Source organism: Cryptomeria japonica, chromosome 2 (assembly GCF_030272615.1).
Source record: "Cryptomeria japonica chromosome 2, Sugi_1.0, whole genome shotgun sequence".
NCBI classification, from domain to species: Eukaryota; Viridiplantae; Streptophyta; class Pinopsida; order Cupressales; family Cupressaceae; genus Cryptomeria; species Cryptomeria japonica.
In genome coordinates, this window is record NC_081406.1 from 236,425,843 (window position 1) to 236,443,925 (window position 18,083).

The window sequence follows — 18,083 nt, forward strand, 5'->3', positions numbered from 1 at the left end:
TGTGAGTCATCCCTTCGAACTATGTGATGACACTCCTCGCTCTTGTTCTCTATGTACCTAGCCCTATAGATACAAGTGTTGCAAGTTTGGTTTGAATAAGATATTGATGTGTTGTCATTGATATCAATATGCTTTGGATGTCATTAGTGACTGGTTGGTATAGTTGATGTTGAGTTTCATTGTGCAGTTGTGTTGTGAGATTTTCTCTGCATATCTTCTACATTGTACATCTATTCATGTGGTTTAGATATGTTGTTAAGCAGTGTTTCAAGATGCTAAATTCAAAATTTGGTGCTTCGGATCATTGTGCTAAGGAAGTTGCATTTACCAGTGTGTAATGATGTTTGACTATGTTTCCATGTGAAATGCATAAGTCAACAATGTCCTTAGCTTAATTCTATTCAATAGACACAAGTTAATGGGCTTAAAAAGTGTGGTCTTAAAGTTTGATGGTCTTTACTCTAAGTTTGGTCGACCTCGGGTGTTTATATTTTAAGTTATTTCTACGATGATTATGGATCATTGTGTAGCATGTAAGATTCTTATTTTTATCTCAGTTAAGATTTGTTGTGGTCCACTTTACATTCTTTCCCATCATAGGAATATTTAGTGTCACCCTTATTTGAATTGTATGTGATTAAGATTCTTAGCCGAGCTTGGGAGATTTTGCATTTATGAGGATGATATAAATAAAGGATAATTTGTTGAGGATGACGTATTTGATGTGTGTGTAAAATGTGAGATGGAAAGGAAGTGAGTCGTGGCGTATGTGTATGCAATGAAGGTGTGTGAAAGAGGGTCTATCTCCCTTTTTTTTTATATAAGTGTTGTTTGAGTTGGTTAAAAGTATTGAGCAGTGTGGAATTTCATGTGTTAGCTACCAGAGAAGTGAGATGAAGGTATCTACAGATCTTACAGTTGCAAAGGTACATAAGTGGTGGATTCTTTTTCTTTTATTGTTCTTCATCTGAGCAGTGAACCTCTCTTTCTTTCTTTACGGCAGTGAGCCTTTCTTTGTAAAAATCACCTTAATAGGTGTCACCCTCACAGGTGCTCATATATTGAGAATAGCATTCTTCATTGTTTTCCCCTTAATAGGGTTTTCCATGTAAAATTTAGACCTTCATTGTGTATGACATGGTATGTTTTTCATGTTTTTTTATGCTCGTGTATATTTTTGTGGATTAGATGATAAAGTTAAGTTACTATGGATATGATTAAAGGAAAAAATTTGGATTTGTTTGTACAACTGATTCACCCCCCCTCTTAGTTATCTTGTGCATAAGAACATTCAACAATTTCTATCAGAGTTTTGGATCCTTGGAGAATATCTTAACCCTTTGAGGAGATCCTGATGGCACATAAATTGACAATCCCTATGTTTGATGAACCCAGCTATGCATTCTAGAAAGTGAAGATGCAAGGTTACCTAATTTCTCTTGGCTTTAAATTTTGGATTTTTGTTACACAAAATAATATAAAGTCGTTGACTAGCGTGAACACTCCAAATGAGATCAATTTATTTGAAGACAATGAAAAGGCAACATTTTCTATTTTTAGTTATCTTTCTTAGACTAAATGAACAAAAGTGTTGAAATGGATATAATATTTTTTTTAGGATGATGGGTGTGAGATCATAAAAAGGTCTGGAATTGTGACTGCAATAGGAAAGAGGACATGTGGAAATTTTTATCAATTGAGAATAGCTAACAGATATTGCCTGATGGTGCAAATAGAGGGGGATAGAGGGGGAAATAGCTTATTTTGTATTGATAAAATTAGAACTTCATCAGGAAGATAAAATCCTCAAATAACCACTATTTCTTTATTAGATTCGAAACAAATAGAGTTAAAAGAAAAGTGCAATAGAATAAGGAAAATTGAACATGAAGAAACATGTAACAAACTATAATGTGTACAAGAAATTCTAATTACAATCTATTATAATTTTGAATTAATATGATATTAGATTGAAACATATGGAATCTTTCCATTTAACTCATTTGAATTTCATGAAATATATCTAAACAACATAACTCAATTTTTTATTTTATTTTAAATGAAAATAAAAAACTATCAAGTGTCTAAGATTGCATAGAAAATAAGAATATAATTTCTAATTCAAGTACCTTTTTAAAATTATTAAGTGAGCAATTTAAATTTAAATTGGTATATGGGAATGTTTCATTTCTAACCATCTGCTCCTTCTGCAAGGTAATTTCATCATTGACTCTCTTAAGGCCATCAGCACTGCTGTACATGGCTTCCTTATTGACCTCCACCAAACCCTTTAGTTTTCTCTTCAATTTTTGAATTTCTTTCTCCATCTTGTCAAATTTCACCTCATGCTCAGTCTTCATAGTCTTGATGTCCTACACAATTTTTTGGGAAAGGAAAACATCCTTAGTCTTATCTGGCACAGGAATCTCAGTGAAAGTAGCTATGAGATCTTACTGTTTCAGAATATTAATTTCCCCAAAGAACCATCAAAAACATTTTTCCTGATACATATGCAATTTCCCAAGAAGCAAATTAACATCCTTTTCATTATCTTTGATCCCGTTGGGGTCCACATTGAGAGGGATGTCGAGCTTTATTTCATTATCCTCCTTGTCACGAATCACCACCTTACGAGTCTTCTATTTTTCCAGATTTTGTGGTCCCATAATGTGGGTCTGCGAAACATGGGTTTTCTTCTTAGCAGCCCATCTCGGAGGGTTTTTTCTCTTGCTACTAGTACCAGGGGTGGTCTTTTTTAGGGGACCCTCATCCTTGGAGGGTTTATATTCTAAATCCTCTAACACTTGGACATCATTCCAATCCATATCTTTCCCACCCTTTATATCATCAAACTCCATAGCCAATATATCATGCACCTCTTGGCTGGCTAAATACAGGGTTTTTCAGAGAGGGGAAAGGCTTTACCTCATGGGCCTTCATGGGCCTTCGCATACTCCATGATTAAGATTATTAAATCCTCATGAAGAACCGGGTTATCCTCATTCTTTGCATGCTTTCTAATAAAATTAAGTTTAATTATATGAAGTGATATATATATAAACATAGACATGGGAAAAAAAATCTTATGAAAATTTCATGGCTATATATTTCTTAGAGAAACATACACAAGTGTATACAATCATTCGGTACACATAGATGATGAATAAATAATAGTTAATATGATATATTGCATATATCAAAGCATACCATTATTTTATTTTATTTTGATAAAAGTGGAAAATACCATTAAACATTATTAATTATATAAATTTTATAATCTTGGTTCAAAGAGCACTGGCAAGAAAGAATCAGGCAAAGAAAACATCTGGTCTTGCTCATGCAAAAGACACCATTATTAATAACACATATGTAACCTAAATAAAAATTCACATACGAACAGGTTCAATCATGGTTTTGGTTATAAGATTCTTTGTGTCAATGCCTCAAACACTAAATCCATCTCTTTCTTTGTAGAGAAGCTAGAGACCTTTTGATAAAGCATATGCATGATCTTTCACAATTATTGGAACATTATCAGTTTTTAAATATTACTAATTTAATTCTTTGAGTTTTTCATCGAATAAATAATTCAAATACTCCAATGTATCTTCCTCTATAGATCCTAGATAGACTTTCATATAACAGGTTATACATGATACTACTTCTCCATGATCTGCCTCAATCTTCAAAAATAATATCATATTTTCATAAATTTTCATTTATAATTATTTGTAAATCAAACCAATTAATCATATGCATGAAAAAATATAAAATTTTGAAGGTTAAATTATCTAAACTTATAGCATACCTTGAAAGTCTTTGTGTCACCTCTTAATCTAAGGGTTAAGCACAAGAGCTCATTGAACCTTGATGAATAATCAATTTCTTTAATAACATCATTAGAAATGAGAACATCTAATAAGAGTACAAGTTGTAAGGTCACAACACAAGCCCCAGAGCTTACTTTTCCATTCTCTAAATATTCCTCAAGAGATGGTATATAACCCATAGCAAGCCACTTTGCTTCTTGAAATTAAGCATCTATGTAAACTTCCCGCTATATTTAAACAATATTTCAAGTTAATATTAATACTTTAAATTAATTAAATTCCTAAGAACAACAGAAAATAATATTCAAAATGAATATTAAATTAAATATCCATAAAAAATTGGGGATGACCTGGACTACAATGGTTCTTATCCGCCTAGTGTTAATGTTGGGTTCTAAGTTAAATTCCCACCCGAGATGGTTTGGATGATGATAAATGGGTGATAGAGGATGGAGTTGGGAGAACGATCAATGAAAAAAGAAAGGATGGGGGAACGATCAATGGGAGCAGGAGATCAATCGAGGGAGCATAATATTTAGCATATCAACATTTATTTAGGCGTTAAGCCTTTTACCCAAAAAGAAAAAAAAGCATTTCAATATTTATTTTTTATTGCCACAAGATGTAAAATCTTTATATTAAAATGTATCTTATAGACCATAACAAGATAGATATGGATATTATTTGTTCCACCTTGCACACTAGGTTTCCTTTGAATGTAGGAGAAACAATAACTTAATATTTATAAATATATTTTCAATTAAATATTAGTTAAAATATATAAAACAAAATGTACACATTATTTTAGTAAGAAATTGAAGAATGAATTTGATAGGTTTTAGGACTAAGTGCACCCAAATTATTTTCAAACAAAACATAAAAAAATATTTTTTAATATAATATTTTGATTATTGGTAGAATTTTCAAACTATGTCAAATAATTAAATTTTTAACATTCTTTACAAAGTTCTGAGTCCTTTTTCCTCCATCCTTTATAACTTGCCAAGTGATATGAAATAGATATCTCTCTTTCACTTGGGTTTGTAGAATAAATATTTTTTTAATCTATTCTAATCCTATTTTCTCACCTTATTTAATTTCTCTTTCATTGAGAATTTTTTCTTTATGGCATTCATTTAGGTCATGATAGTTTCCTAGCTTCTAAAAATTGGCATCATTCAAACACCTCATTCAAAGTTGCCTATATTAATGGAGTTCTCAAACTGGATTTATTTTCTATTTTTTTCATTTAATCTAGTATCAATTTCTTTCCAATCTATTTTATTTGAAGACACAACACCTTGGCCTAATTAAAAGGTTATAATTTCTAGTTTCTAAATAGATGTTCTATTTTGTTTTTAACTCTAGATTGGTATAAATTGAATTATTTTAATGAAAATGCTCGATGTTTTATTTTCATAATAATTTTTTTCGTGCTTACTTATTTTTATCGTTATAAATAGTCAAAAACCAAGAAATTGGAACTACAATTTTTATGTGCTTAACAAGCCTAGTCTATAAACTGAGTGTTTTTTGCGCTCTTAGTAAAGTACTACTCAGAGAATGCTACCATCATATTATGATTAATGGAACCACTCACACAATAATAGTTTTTTATCATCATCTCCTTAGTGGAGGGGTTGGATTATTTCCTCTTCAGAAATTATTCTAGTAATATGTAAGCTCATATCAAGGAGTTATTTTTTCTTTATTAACCTACCTAAGAAATATTGTTGTTTATTGTAGTTCAATAACCTCAAGATGGCTAGGAATTCCCTAACATTCATTTTAAAGTGTCACCCTATTGAATTCTACATTAGTAGGAGGAGATGCCTCTCCCTCCTCCTAGTGCACTAGCATGTTCTTAGTGATATGATGGGTCATGCACTCCTTACTTTAGGTTTTTTTCTTTGATTCTAGTTTTTAATCAATTATATTTTGGTAGGTCATGCACACCTACCAATTTTATTTCATTCTAAACCTTCTATTATACACACCTATAATTCTAAGATTAATATTTGACACTCATAGAAGATCACTGGTCTATTACTTAAAAATATTAGGTTAGACTATTAAAAAAAATAAAAAAAGTTAGAATGGTAAATAATAAAAATATAAGGTTAGGAAGCTAAAATTAAAAAGGAAAAAAACTTAGAATGGTAAATAATAAAAATAAAAGTTAAGTCCTAGATCACACTAATAGGAAAAGGCCCTCATACTCAATATATGACATCATTTACAATAATTTTTTGCTAACCTAATATAAATAAATAAATGATAAATTTCTAGATTAATACAAATTTTTATTATCAATAATGATTAACAAGTACAAGAAATGATAATAAAAATATTCTCTTTATATACAAGAAAAATAGAGATCAATAGATCAATAGAATTGAGAGAAGAGTGTTTTTATACATCAGCTATTTTGTAATTTATTTCATCTTTGAATTGAAGATATGCATTTTAAGTTCTCATTATTTTATAGTTATCATCCTTTTTAATGAATTAATGAGATATAAGTAGCCCTGAAGTTGCATTTAAAAATTTTAAACATATTGAAGTGAATATCTTAATCATTTTCTATACACTTTGATTAATAGAATTTTAATTATACATATCAAAAATAAATATTATAAAACTGTATAACTTTACGTGCATAGTCAAGTGTGTCTCTGCCTTGAGCTTTTTCAGCCTCTTGAGCCATGTCCCTCACACCCTCATCAAATGTTTTGAATGTCAACCTCATAAATTCTGGAAGTCCTTCCATAGATGCTAAATCCCACCTTCCATAAAGCACAAAATAATATATTAACACAATATCTACATCTATCTTTCTATCAATCAATATATTAATAAATCAGAATATTTGTTATATGTTAATATCAATAGAAATATTTTTTAGAAAGTATATGATAAATATGGAGAACTAAACCAATTTCTATCTACCCAATAGAAATTACAATGTATTACAATCAATGTGTTAGTTATTTACATGGAAGCCATGATCCCTACAAAAAAAATTAGATATTTAAAGCATGAATATAGTTTAATATCTTTATATATATCTCTTCATTTTATGAATATAAGTAAACAAGTACCTTTTAATGGCTTCTATGAATATTTTAAGTTCATATAAAGTTCCATAAGTGTCATAAATATTGAATCCAAACAAGTGACAAAGGAAGCCATCTTGGCAAAGCCAATTCTAAAAGTAGAATATTTTGGCTCAATACACACTCCAGCTGCCCAAAAATAAAATTCCACATGGCGATGGCGAGCAAACTCTAGTTTAGCTAGACCAGACTCTGTCCACCATCTAAAACACACACACATTACTATATCAACTTATTTTTTAAACTATTTAAATATAAATTTTATCATAAATAATTTATTTTCAAACAATTAGAAAATCTTACATAATATGAATTTTTTACCTTGAGAGAATTTGAAGCTCATGGCGTTGAATTGATTGGATCATATTGAAGTCTAGCTTTGCTAGTTCTAAAAGTTTTGAGTTGAAAATACTACAACAATTTAAAACTTACAATGTCAAAATATTTTAAAGATGTTCAAGTAAACTTAAAACATTCAAATTTTTGTTCGAGTTAACATAAAAATCTTTAATGTAAATTTTTTTTAAAAAACCCTAAGTTTGAAAATTAAGAGGAGATGGGTATGTTAAAGGATATTAAAATTACTTGTTGGTAGTCTTGGTATCTCCATATATGTCAATATATGTCCTTGCTTCCAACCTAGGCGCATTGGTGTGCCAACGATACTCTAGATTGAATTTTATATGTTACAACACATAAATTAGAATTACAATAAATAAATGGATTCATAGGCTTAATATGAAGAGAATATTAATGGGTATGGATACCTCTTTTGAAATATTAGTATTATTAGTATTTGGTAGATCTTGTTTTAGATATGCTGTAGAAAAGGATTTGGCGTCATCCAAAGCTTGCTCCTTAGGAAATGCAATGAGTGAAGCTCGAAATAAATTTAAAATGCTCCTTAACTCCCAATCATTTGATTGATTATCTGAGTAAAAATATTGTTTATCTTTACTTTTGAATTGTTGCAACATACCTGGTATGACAACAAGTTAGAAACAATTTCATCCTTTGTTAATATAACCTAAAAAAGTATATCTAATATCAACGTTTGATACTGGTAAGAAAATGAAATTTAGTGTGTTCATATATTCAATTAATAAGATTGGAAGGTTATTATAGTCAAGAGTAAGTGTAAATTTTTTCAAATTTAAGACTACAATAAAAATAAAGCACTCTTTTAAAATTTATAATTTAATTACAATAGTAGCCTTCTACCCTTTCTAAAAAAAAATATTTCAACAAACTTTAAAACAAAATTTAATTAATTTAAAACTAATTTTGTTGAAATAAATACAAATATATAAGTTATCATATTACTAGTATATTATACTTTTTACTAACCAATATAATAGATGCAGTGCATATTTATCAATCATCAATAGTCAATCATATTGTATTGAATTTTCTTACAATGAGAAAAAAGTTAACTAATATAATAGATTTTTAAAAAATGGTGTGGATGACTTTTTTCTTCGTTAGAATTTGCTTTCTTAAATGTATCTTGCAAGATAAATGAGTAAATGAGTTCTGATTAAATGATTGCAGATATCACCTGAAGAGACGCCATATCTGTGCAGGCGAAGAATTCGAAAACCCAAGGCTGTGGTGTTGAGATCCACGCAAGAACTCTCTCTACCACATCCAATGCCATGGGTATCATTCCAATATCTGCTATTCAAACAATTCTTGCATATTAGAAATAGACTAAGGCATACAGTGTAAAATATAGTTGCCTCGGCTCCAACAAAAGAAATAGAGTCAGAAACATGATACTAATCCTGAATCTTAAAAACCAAGCAAACCTGTAAACATAGTCAAGATTTTCTTTAATTTCATTCCTAAAAAATGACGGTCAATTCCAAGGCGTTCTACATCATCCACCATTGAAAGACGTTGATAGAGATCGTCTGCAGATGAAGATTTTCAGCACGTTATATTCTTGATTTTTGGACTTTTGGACCATTCGTATGTTATATTCTTGAGCACGTTATATTTTGGATTTCCGGAGCATTCATATGTTATATTCTCGAGCACGTTATATTTTGGATTTCAGGAGCATTCATATGTTATATTCTCGAGCACGTTATATTTTGGACTTTTCGAGCACGTTGCTTGATAATGGGAGAATGTTCTTTACAACATTCTCCCATTAATATGAGATGTTACAAAGCAATGCATTGATTTTACAACATTTCACATCAACAAGATAAGAGATGTTACAACAAGATTGGAAGTCTTAAGGGTTTTCATATGAAAGTAATTATAAATTGATAATAATTATATGAAATAGTTAATATGATTAAAATAATCTATTTGGGTACAATTAACTTGAAATCCTCCATTATCTCCATAGATCACATCACATGTAACTTCTGGCAATGTAATACTCATCTTCCTTAGTTATTTTTAGAGGTGGACATTACTATATAAACTATCAAAAAGGTTAATCGTAGGGTTACCTCATAGGCCACATTGATCTTGTCAAATATCACACCTTAATCAACTCCTTTACAAACATCAAGATGATAACTAAAAATAATATGAATGAAGAGAATTATTTAATTATTTATTTAAAAATAATTAAACAACCTTATAACATTTTCTCAAAATTCTATTAATCAAATATGAACTCAATTTTAGTTTTCCCGTTATATTTTTGGGGTATTATAGATTAGTCTAAAAATAAGATCTAGCAATGAATATAAATCTTAATGTGTTTCTTGCAAATATTTTTTGGCATAGTGCTTGAATTTATGGGTTATTAGAAAACATGTGCATAATAGTTACTAGTCTTGACATTAGTTCTATGCATACTATATTAAAATGGGACCATGTTTCATGAATTTTTTTACTCCATCGTTGGATATTTCAATTTTAATACTATAGTGTAGTAATTTGTATACATCTACAATTTCACACTCACTTTGGACTCGCTTTGGTTGTTGTTCCTAATATTCCTAATTCATGTCTGACTGAATTCAGTTTTAGGACTGTTTTTAGAATTTCAATGCAATCCCCTGCTCAATGACCTTTTTCTAGCTTGGGATGTTGAGACTAGGGCACCTATTGCCCCTATCCAAGTATTTTGGCCCCAAATTTGAAATCATAATTGGTAGCTTTGTGAGTAGTGAGAAAGTGTTCCCCAATGTTAGCCTTAACCAATAGTAAAACCCAAAAATGTGTAAGTTACATAAAAATACAACTCCCTCTCTCATTTTGAGCATATCTATCATATCTCACACATCTATTAAAAATTCAATTCAGCATTCAATCAAGCATATTCAATTCAATTGAGCACAAGTATGCAATAAAGGATTCAAACATTCAAGTTTCAACAATCATGATCAAGTTTTATGTGTTCCTCCATGATGAAAGAAAAAATTAAAATCCATCAAGCAACATCAAGTATTGTGTGAGACTTCAAGGCAATGGTTTCATATCAAATGTATCTTTATCATTTCAATAATTTCTAATAAGGTCTTCAACCTCTACCCTACCAGGGATAACCTCTATGTTCCTCTAAGATTGTTGTAGTGGATTTGAAAACACCAACATAGGTTTTGACTTAAGCAAGCCCCCATACATCACAACATTTTTCCATCTTTTTGTGTGTGTGGTTACAGATTTAATGTAACTAAGAGTTACAAAATTGCACACTAAAGATAGTGACAAACATTCTCAGGCCTCGAACAAGGAAAAACTCCTAGCCTATATCAAATTTCTCTAGCTACTAAAACTTTTAGGCTGGTTTTTGGAGAGAGGTCTATAGAACCTCCTGATCCAAATTCCAAAAGTTAATATTGATGAAGCTAGCTTTAGACTACGGTTCCTTTCTCCACAATCTAGCATATTATACTCTAGATTGCTATCATAGGTTCTTCTTTGTCTCCTAGTTCTAGATTTGTACTTTTATGTTGGCTTCTAATTTTATATGTACTTGTAGTGTCATAAAATTGCAATCCTGGCAATTGTTTACCACATTAGGGTCCTCACACATGCGAAATAAAATCCCCTAGCATGATCGGAGACTAGAGACTGCTCAACCCTTTGAATTTGCTTCTAGCTTGGCCTCTACACCACCCTGTATGCAATCTTCCCTAGAGAAAGGGGCATGACAGGGGCCTTGTCCCCCTTAGGATAGGGGCATGGCACCCTTGTTTTCCCAGGATAGGAGTGTGGTGCCCCTATCCCTACCCTATTTTGGGGCAAGACCATTTCGTGAGATTGCATTGTAGGTTGTGCAATGAGCGGGAAAAATTTCCCTATGTCGGCCTCTGATGAAAACGGTTTCATTAACCCTAATTGACATGTATTTGAGTGGCATTTGCCCTCTCATTTTGGGGAGGAGAAGTTCAATAAGGTGAAAATTTGCGATCAAACATTCCAGAGCACTCAAGCATCCCTTTCAAGCATTGAGCATCTCAAGTCTCCCTACAAGGCTAGGTATTGTATTCAAGTCAAGGAATCAACCATTGAAGAGGAGATTGATTCCAACATTCAATTCCATACAAGCATTTCTATCAACATTTCTACCACAACCTCCCTTGAGGTGATTTACATTAGTCTTTCATTTACATTTACTTGCAAGTACTTTTTTTCATTACTTGGTTAATTCCAAAACTGGGGTTTGACCTGAAGGAAAACCCCCAATCCCAACCCATTTTCCTCTCTTTTCTATGTATAGATTGCAGGTGCGCAGCTATACTTTCAGATTTGGACTCCATTTGTAGAGGCCAGAAAACCCTTTTCATTTAGTGGATTTTTTGGAGGACCGTGTACATTCCCGCCACGGTTCGGGAAACTTTTCCTCAAATTCGCAAGCTGACTTTATCTCAACATATCACTACCAGATCCAAGTGCACAGCTTCATCCCATACTTCGATCTCGAGTTATAATCAGTTCTTTGTCACTTTTGCACTTAGTCCCTTTACATAATTTAATCAATTCCTTTCGATTTCAAATAGGAAGAGGGGATTAACTTATCATTCTCATTTCATTCAGAATTCCATCTTCTTCTTTGGAGGTTGAATCTAGTGAATTTTCCTCTCCTCTTCCAATGTAATAGGTGAAAAGTGTTTGCAAGGAAATCCGCAGTGAAACTATCATCTCTCCTTGGAGGGAAAGGGTAGTTTTCCTCTTCATCTCTTATTCACACATTTTTCACCCACCATTACATTTTGGTGGCATTACAATACTATTTATGTTGAATGTTATGAATTTCCTATCACTTTACCTAGGTCTTACATATTGCATAATCATAATCATATTTAATCAAGTAAAATGAAAAAAGGAACAATCAACCAAAGTGTTCAGCTCTCCTTTAGGACTAAAGTTGAACCTAGTTGGTTGTTTCACAATGAAATGATCAAAATTAGAAACGGCTGAAATGATTAAGTTCTTGGTTCATGCTAAGACCCCATTTCCACCACATTTTAGATATTGAGAAACATGGGTTTGTTAAAGAGGCCTTAGAAGCTTTTGCTCCTCATATTATAACTTTGTAAGTTGGGGTGGTCATCAATAAAAAAACATGTACTAAGAAGTGCCTTTTATAAGATGTGATAGTTACAAATACCATATCATTGATAAAAACATGTACAAAAATAATAATAATAATGTAAAGGGTCATTTATGCACACATTCACTCTTGAATACAATTTCAATACATAAAAAATTAAAGTAGCAATCAATAGCCTTATGTTACTTCTATATGTTACTACATTGTGTGTTCATGTCAACCAATATAATCACAAATTTAAAATCTAAGCTAAAGTTCCTATATATCATATATATAGTGAAGTTGGGATTGAATAACCTATCTAACTCTACAATAGTTTGCGTTATATATAATATTTAATACTTACATTATATGGTTTCTTTGATCGTGATAATTAATAATCAATATCATCAATTAAATATAAACAAGATATTTCATTTGACTTCCTAAAGAATTGGACTACTCGATTATGTATTTAAATATTTAAATAATGGTGTGCAAAGTAAATTCATGATTTCATATATTTATTGAAATTGATGTGGTGTTCAAGACATTCATGTGTATGGATCACTTGATTAGATTATATTTTATTAATGTCCACTAAATTTATAAATCATAAAGTAATATATTATGTAAGGTTAAAGCTTCTTGTAATAATTGGATGTATTATTTGTATCTTATAGATGCAAATGAAAAGAAAGTAATCCACTTATAGGGAATCCATTTTTTATCATTCATTTGATACTACCTATTAAGTTATTTAATGATGAATATCGAATAGGTAGGTGAGTTGGCTTGGGTTGTGGGTTTTCTCCCCATACATCTCGAGTTCAGCTCCCTCCCAGGTTTAAGAGAGGGGATTTATTGTGGGCTATGGGTCCTACCCCCAAGGACTCATCTCACCTTAGCTCGCCTTGTTCATTGGGTTGGGTCATGAGGATTCTAGCACTTGATCCTTCATTGTTGTAGGAACCACCAAAAAGATTTTGGATTATCCAAAGTAAACATAAATCCATTAAGAAAGTCTATGATCAATGGGTGATTATCTACAAGGGTTGCATTTTCTAGGCAATCTATTATTATTTGTCCTTTGATTTATTTCCTATATTACACATTTTATAATTCCCCTCCAATGTACTCTTCTGCATTCTTGTTTCTTGATGTGGATTTGGTTATGTGTGTAATGCCCTGCCAGGAAACCCTAAAAGAAACAACTACAAACACTCGAAAAGAGTGCAAATAATTTTTTTTAATAAGAAAACACTAATGTACAAGATATACATTGCAATAGAAGATTCACAAGTGGAAGACTTAACACAAACTCCTAAAGGATTTCGAATGAAGATTAATCGATTAACCAATGAACATTAAGGTGTATTAATCCAATTAACAATGAGATTTATTAAACCTACTCATGATAGAATGATTACCACATGAACATAGAAATTAAATTCCATAAGAGATTAAACTAAGCGTGATTGAATATATGCATATGTCAATTGTTACATTACGCCACTAAAGCTACATTCATCATAATCCATATTACTATATTTAAATTAATAACTTGATACATACAATTAAGAATAATATCACCTAAATTACATCATACAGTTTAACCATTATACCACTCATACATCCAAAATAAAAAGGAACCAAATGAACACATAAACCATACAACATCAATTAATATCGGAGTTCACCCCTAATGGGCTACATCTCCGGGTCCGCTTCAAGTGCAAGACCATTCTAATAAATAAAAGATGAAAAATACATAAAGTTTATCAATTACATAGGGTCCAAGAGATACATGAATGATCTGAGAAGAACAAAAGGATCCATCTGAAACATGGAATGGAGTAAATACAAAAATTACAATTGGAGCACTTGCAAACCTAATCCATCGCAAGAAGGCACAAAAAAAATACCCAATCGAAAGTGGCACTACCACCCGACCATGTGTCCCAAAAAGGAACCACCCCTTCGTGCTAGGAAATAGAACTAAGGCCCTCAAGCAAGCCATAAAAAAGAATCACATGGTCTCACATGTACATCAGGAACTCACACAAGACATAAGTATACAAGCATGATTGTCACAAGAGTGTTCCAAGTAAATCCAACACATGACTATACACTAGTGAACATAAGGGAAGTGTGTCATTGCATAGCTAGTATGGACTCTGGCAGGCCCCATAGGCCCCCACTCCCATCCTAGGTTAACTTAGTAGCCTCTCCCAAAACTCTAGCCCCCATCCATGTCCCATGCACTACCCAACAAACCTTTCGTGAAGACAAGGTAGATGGTTTTCCATTCCAAACCTTCCCACTACATCCTATGTTTGTACTAGCACTCAACCATGAGCGGGGCACAATTTATCTTGATTAGTGTTTGTAAAACCCAACCCACCATTTTTTAATTAAGTTATCACTTATTAATCAACTTTCTATGGGTTATCCTACTACCTCTTTGGGTGTGGCCCCCACTCAAAAGCCACTCTTCCTTATGACACTATACAACCTCCAAAGAACCGCAAGGCAAATCCAACCAACATAAGGAGTTCAAAAAGCAAAACTGAAGGACAACATGATTAAACAAACCTTCTACCAAGGTTAAATCAATTGTTGGTGTGAAATGAACAGCTTGTATATCCACAAAACAAGACCAAAACCACAATAAGGCAAGAACAACCACAACCAAAACTTAACCAATCAACTTGCACAATAAACTAATATTCAACAACATGCCATCATGACGCAACAATGAATTTACCAAATCAACACCAAAAATTCACCAATCAGAGTAAACACTCAAATGAATCTACTTGCACTCTAAATCCATCCATGTTAAGGAATCTTAACAATCACTCAAAATATACTTAAAACTAACAAACTCTAATTACAGCTATTTCAATAACTGACTCTTTCATTATAATAAAATCGATATTAGGGAACAACACATCATTTAATAACAAATATATAATCATTTTAATTTAAGCCAATTTGGCTATAACAAATATCACTTGAATTTCAAATTTCAAGATAATGAAATTAACATTTAAAATACTTTTGAAAACTAAATTCGATAGATAAATCAAAATAATCTTTCCAATTCAAAGTCATATTGACTATTGCTAGCAAACAACTACTTCATGGCTACCTTTAATTGCATGGAGGATCAGAGTAGGGTTTTTGAAGGAGGGCCATACTTCTACAACTAGGTGGGGTTGTTCATCAAACCTTGGCATGCAGGGTTCAATCCTTCGGAGGAACTCCCGAATAGTGTCCAGTGTGAGTCTGCTTGCCGCATTTTCTGGTGGAATGTTATCGGGAGGATGTGCTATGGATGCTCGCTTCAGTGCTTGGGAGGCCAGCTGGGGCATCATCACAAACCCTTGGGAGAAGGGTAATGACCTATGCTCATATTTGTGTGGAAATTGACCTTAGTAAGGCTCTGCCAGATGCTATACATATGTGTGCGAGTTCTTATTCCTAGGTTCAACAACTGGATTATGAGACTTTAGCATTTCGGTGTCGTCTGTGTCATGAGTATGGCAATTTGTAGCGCAAGTGTCCTAGATATAAACCGTTGGTGCACCAACTTCAACAGTCGGCCCGAAACACAGAGGGGGGCAACAAAGGAAAAGTCGCCTCGACTAGGGAAGTTGTGGGTTCCGATGGTTTTATCCCAGTTAAGGCAAAGAACAAGAATCAGGGATAAAAGAGGCCCCTTCAGGAGAGATAGGAGGAGGAAACTTTTAACAGGTTTGAAGCCCTCGACGACCTTACCCATCAGGAGGTGAACCCTGGGCTGACTCCTTTGGATCAGGGTGCATCAGGGTTGGTCAATGATAGTGTAGATTGAGACTCGACCCAGGCTCTGTAAATTGCTAGGAGACAACAAATGCAGATGGGTCTGCTAGGTGTGGCTCAGTTGGGGACCATTCCTAGTGTTGAAGTGGAGCTGCCTGGGGGGGTGCTTCTCCTTCAGCTCAAAAAGTGGAATCTCCTGGGACCAGAAGTAACAAGATGGGACTACATTTGGGTCTCCACCAGAAGGACATTAAGAAAGGATCAACGAAGAAGAGTTCAATGGTTGGCAGAAAAAAGTATTTGGAGAAGATCAAATTTATGGGGGAGAATTTGGTTGAGTCAGGGTCAGTAAAGACTCTGGATTCTCACTTTTCCAATCCTCCTAAATGATTGTTTTATCATGGAATGTGAGGGGCTTGAACAGTAGCCCTAGACAAAAAGTTGTTCGGGAGTTGACAAGGAGTCACTCTCCTGATATCCTATGTAGATGGGGGGAAGAGGTCCTATTCTGGAAAGATTCTTGGGATGGTTATCCCCCCATCCTGGACTAGTTTCCCAACCTTGGGAATCTTTTCTAGAAGTTCTTGGAGGAAGGGTAGTCTAGGGTGAGTGACTTCAAGGCTGTGTATAGGTGTGGTCGACTGGAAATGGAGTGGTGGAAGGCCCTTAAATGAGTGGCTGGTTGGTGGGATGGAGGAAGAGTGTGCTGAGTTGCATGGCATTCTAGCAAATAGAAACTATAGTTCACTCAAGGGTAGGGATGGACTTGCCTAGTTTCCAAATCCTAAGGGCATCTTTACTATAGCTAGTGGATATTGAGAACTATTGAACTGAAGACTTGAGGGACGAGAGGTGCTCTGGTGGAAATAGGTGTGGAATAATTTTTGTTGGCCAAAGTGTAACTTCTTCACTTGGACTTTGGCTTTGAATAGATGCCTAACTTCGGACAATATTCATAAGTGGGGATTCTTGGGGCCTTCCATTTGCACCTTGTACAGTAATGGGGAGGAAGACTTCTCACACCTATTCTTTAGATTTCCCTTCTCTATGCTTATTTGGCACTATTTGTGGGGGGTGTGGAAGCATTCTTGTGTTCACACGGGTTCTCTAGTGGAGTTTTGGAGTAGTTTTGGCTAACCCCCTATCCTCTCCTCCTTCCTCTAGACTGTCTGGTACATTGGGCTCATTTTCATTCTATGGCAGATTTGGCTCAAAAGGAACAAAAGGATCTTTTGTGACGTTAGATTGGTAATTCAGCAAGTGTGGAATAGAATCATTGTCATGATTCGGGAGACAATGGAAGCTAAATGTGAGGTGCATTTTCCTCTGAATAGAGATGAGGTGAATATTAGTTGTCTTCTACCTCAACTTGTTTCAGGAGAGGTAGACGCTATTTGAAGAAGGTCCAATGGGTGGGAATATGGATGCCCCCTCAGGATGAGTTTATCAAGATTAATACTGATGGTTCCTTTAGGGGTAACCCAGGCCCTATGTGGGTTGGTGGTGTTGGTACGGATAGTATGGGGGAGGTGGTCTTCTTCTTTTCAGTTCATAAAGGGCAGCATTCTAATAATTATATGGAGGGTTTTGCAATCCTCTATGCCTTGGAGCATGCTTGGGAGTTGGGTCGAAGGAAGGTTATCTGTGAATCAGATTCACAAATTGTTGTGAACTTGTTGACAGAATAGAACATGAGTGGGACTCATTGGCAACTGGCAAAGATTGTTTGTCAGATTCTCCATATTGGCTCGTCAATGGAGCAGGTGTCTTTCATCCACAATCCTCGTGAGTGGAATAGAGAAGCAAATTGTTTGGTTAAGTGGGCCT

The 18,083-nt window shown here is 33.5% G+C and overlaps 1 pseudogene; it reads right to left on the reverse strand.

The window, feature by feature from the left end:
• Positions 1-3,386: 3,386 nt before the first annotated feature.
• LOC131855883 (alpha pinene synthase, chloroplastic-like) lies at positions 3,387-15,826 on the reverse strand (annotated as a pseudogene).
• Between the last annotated feature and the right edge of the window lie 2,257 nt (positions 15,827-18,083).